This window comes from Triturus cristatus, chromosome 1_2 (genome assembly GCF_964204655.1).
Source record: "Triturus cristatus chromosome 1_2, aTriCri1.1, whole genome shotgun sequence".
Classification (NCBI taxonomy): Eukaryota; Metazoa; Chordata; class Amphibia; order Caudata; family Salamandridae; genus Triturus; species Triturus cristatus.
This window is the reverse complement of record NC_140580.1, coordinates 204,211,511-204,216,025: the sequence shown is the minus strand read 5'-3', so window position 1 is coordinate 204,216,025 and position 4,515 is coordinate 204,211,511.

Here is a 4,515-nt window from a genome sequence, read left to right as displayed (position 1 = left end):
TTTGTGCTGCATTGGTTCTGCTCAAGATCACAGCTGGGTGGCAGAGCACCTTTAGTCCCACTTCCAAGAGTCCGGGCCTGGAGGGGTATCACTTGTGGGGATTAGGACTTACAGCAGGTAGAGCTCAGGTGCACGGTTCAAGCCCTGTGTGTCCCTGATGCTCTGATCAAGAGGCCAGCCAGCTATCCCTTGAAGTCACTCTGGTGGTCTTGGGTTCAAGGTGCAGGTCCAGTCCTTTTCATTTAGGCAACAGGGCAGCAGAGCAGCAGGGCGTCAGATCAGTCATTCATGAAGCAGAACAGCAGTCCTTCTCTTCTTTCCACAGGTCCAGAAGTGTAGTGAAGAGTTGAGTCTGAGGGTTTACTATTTATACCTGGTGCCCACTTTGAAGTGGCAGAAGCTTCTAAAGCACCCCCCCACAGAGGTGTGTGGAATTTCCTACATCACTGCCCTGGCCCCACTTGCCTGGGGGTACAATACACTAGTGTGAAACCCTTTGTGAGTGTGCTCAGGCAGAGTCTTTGTGATATGCAAGTGTGGAGGATGACAGCTCCACCCCCCCATAAAGTCAGAGATGGCCCATACTGCCAACATCAATGATCCTTTTGTCTCACTGTCTGGGAGTAATACACAAAGACCAACTGCAAGCTACACGTAATCATGTTACTCAGGGGATACAGGCTGCAGGCACCAAATGGTTAGGACAAGTAAATGCCAACTTTCTAAAAGTGACATTTTTTGAAAAGCGACTTTAAATTCTATTTTACCTTTGCATAAACTTTTTTGAAAAATGTGCAAATTTGTAAATATTGGGTGAATATTATTTTTGAAAATTGATGGTTTTAATGGTGCACAGTTTCACAGCCGATGAAATAATGATGTTGCACATGAAACAAATCTACTACATCACTTTGAAATGAAATTAATTCCATGAAGTAGTTATGTCACATTTTCCTATGAGGCACCATGTATTTTAAAATGGATCCTGTTTATGGTATTCTTGTCATCTTGCTCAAGCTCATTCCCCTTCACAGTCAGTATCCTGCTGCAAACCACCTCTCCTCTCATTTCTGCAGTACATCAAGTGAATGATGTCAAAGATTAAAGATGAACAACAGTGTTAGGAGGTGTGTATTGTGAATGAAGCTTCAATTGTGTACCCTAAGTGTCAAATTCATGGACTCCTGTTGGAAGTTCTGTTGTAGGCATGCTAATTCTATGAGCCATTATTTAAGAAATGTTTATATGTTTAATGTTTATATTGTGCTATATATTCTGTTGCTATTTCTGACTTTCCAATGCCACTCTAACCCTGATCATACCATGCTGAAGTTGCAGAACCTATTAATAGCTTGTGTGAATTGTGTATCAAAATTCTTGGCTTTTTGTATTGTGGAGGTCATTTTTGTGTTTCTATGGCTGCTAATGCACCAGCTACTGCTGGGTGACTTTTAATTTTTCTCCTGAAACGTTGTCCATTTGTCTTGGATTGTCTTACGGGGGTGCTGTCAGTACCCTTTATGAGTTTGAATCCCAAGGTTTACCTAGATTTGACAAATTGAGGCGAAGTTTTATGACTTTGTGCTTCTGTATTTGGACTTTCATGCCAATTCGTGCATTTTATCAACAATTCTGTAATAAAACCATTTTTCCTCATTTCAGATCTAGAACTCAGTTATTAATGCTTCCAAATTGAGTTTGTTTATTCTACTAATGTGTATATTTTTCTGATGAGGATGTAGTCTCCAACCACTAGACCTATTGGAGATTGGAGACATTAATTGATTTAGTAATAACCGGTGTGTTCAAATATTGGGGTTCAGGTGAGTATTAGGGGTTGGCTCTCAAAAAGTTTTTGTGGTAGAGGATGGTTAGTCTTAGTGCACCTACTCTTTAAGGGGTCCCCTACCTCAAGATTAGATAGTTATTTGGACCATTTATGCTCTGAACAAAGAAAAAGAAGTTTTTGAAGATTTTCCAATTTTCAGGTGCCGGAACCTTCTGAGGGGTGACAAGCTGTGTTACTGTGCCGTCCTAAAAGGCTTGGAGTGTAATTATGAATAGGGAGAAAATTAGATTGCGAATGAGTGTTGAGAAGAGTTATGATGATAGATTTCTGCTTCTGTGTTGAATTTTGTGAATACGTGACGAAGATCATGGGTTCAATTGCTGGATTGTTTACTCTTGTGATGTTGTGACACATTTGAAAACCCATTTGAAGTATTTCTGTTATTTAAATTGAAATGAGTTGGCTAACAGACTTGTCAAAATTCCAAAATCTTGAGATATTGAATTTACGACTGTATTGTGGTGTGTAGAGAGACGGCCCCTTACACATCTGTAGGATTCTGAAACAATGCGATTTCTTTTCAAGTTTTGAGAGTTTAATTTGAGTCATTGTGCTTATCCTGAATGCACAGGATGAAGGACAGTAACTCTGCTGTGGATTTCTGATGGTTAGAAATTAACTAGCAGGAGTTTTGCAATATTGCTGATGTTCTTCCTCTTATAGCCTGAATACAACATTTTATGGTTTGCTGTTGATTTATTTTGCATAAATAACTGATTTTTATTATTGATTTAATGTGGTTGTGTAATTGTGTGCCTGTTCACAGCGAAATTGTATTCTGATTGGTTGCTCACTCAGGGATCCGAGCTAGGATTGGTGTGACATGCTTGCATAGCATAGTTGTGCTCTGATTGGTTGCTTGCCGGCCTAGTTGTGTTGTGAAAGGTTGATCTTTAACCCCTTCGCCGCGGGGGTAATTCCCCCACGGCGCGGGGGGAGAGGGAACCGCGGTGCTCGTGCAGTGGAGCTGTGCTCATGACGAGCTGGGCTCGTCATGACGATTCCGCCCACTGATTAATTCGCCCGCACAGGCGGGGAATCAATCGCGCGTGGGCGGACCGTGGCCGTTATGACGAGCCCAGCTCGTCATGAGCACAGCTCCACTGTGACTCATGACGAGCTGGGCTCGTCATAAGCATGGAAGGGGTTAACAGAGCCGTGATGAGGTTTTACAGTTTGCAATGGAGGGTACCTTTAACATCAAAAAACTAGATTTTTGGAGACAAACCATGTATGAAATGGAATCAATGCTGTGAACTACACAATTTGAGATGCTCAATAAATGGGACTGCACAGCAACAGAGTAAGAGAGGGACAAGAAAGATAAAACTATAAGGAAATCATTCAGGGGGTGGTTGGAAGGCAGATTTAATCACCAAGGGAAAAGTTGGAGGGGCGATATGATGGAATGTGTTAAAAACATTCCTGCTATAGTTACGTAACCGGAACAAGACAAAACAAAAGAGAAAAGAGAAAATGAGGAGCCAGGAGATAATGACAAATTCATAAATGAACTATTAATTTCAAGATCTCCTCAGTATACAGATACAGATAGGCAGATGGAACTCACCCAAACTACTGCCAGGGTTGGCAAGGATGGCAGGGGAGATAGTTCAGTGGTGCAAGCTCTTACTGGAATTGTACCAGGTACCCCACCAGAGGTTTCAGTCATAACAACAATGCCTGGTGCAATTGGAATAAGGGCACAAGAGGACCAGGCACTGAAAGAACAGTGGTGGTAGAGCCACCTCCTAAGAGAATTTTGTATTTAAATACTAGAGATAGAATTTGGTGAGATGTTGCAGGGAAATGTGGATTTGGACAGATTATTGGCATGCAATGCTGATGAAATAAAATAATTGAACAAGGAAGGAGCCACATGTGCTAATGAAGTTCCGGCAGCAACAACTTATTTAAGTGTCATATTCACTGCTTTAAATGGAAAAAAAATAAGTGCAGGTACTCACCAAACGGAGCAGTGGGCGGAGTTTAGGTAGGTGCTAAGGTGGAACAAGGGGCGGGGTTAGCTTTTTGACTTTGCCAAGGTTGTATGCACGAAATCTGCATGCATTGTTAGAATGTCAGATATATCTGTCCATTAGTTATCTCACTAATACCTATATATATATATATATATATGGCACTTACTAATAAGTGTTTATTACTACCCCAAGTAGCCTTTTTTAGCATCCTTAAAATAAGAAAAGATTGAGGAAAAACAGCAAGGTTTTAGATATATGCCTTCTTGTTTGCAGGCAGGTCCTTGCTGCAGGGTCATAAGTCACTGAGCTTCATTACAAGGATGTTAACTTTTGACCTGCAGGTAACACAAGGCTCTATGCAACAAAAACAGTAATCAACTAAGCTATCTACATAAAAAAACGAATCTGTGACTTAAATGTTGCATGCTGTGCTTTCCAGCTGACACATTGATCCTCTGTCCACTTTTATGGTAAGTTAAACCCTTGGTTAGAATATACACAGATCTTTCTAGCAAGTGCTTTAACCTCTAGAGTTATCCATTTTATTGTTACTTATGATGCCCCGAGCTCACTTACTTATGGGAAGGACCTCAGCTTTCTGGTTCTCACGATTGGTGAATATGCACCTGCAAAAAGCTAGGAATTCATCTGGCACTATTTTCATTCTCGCTACTAGTGGGTGTT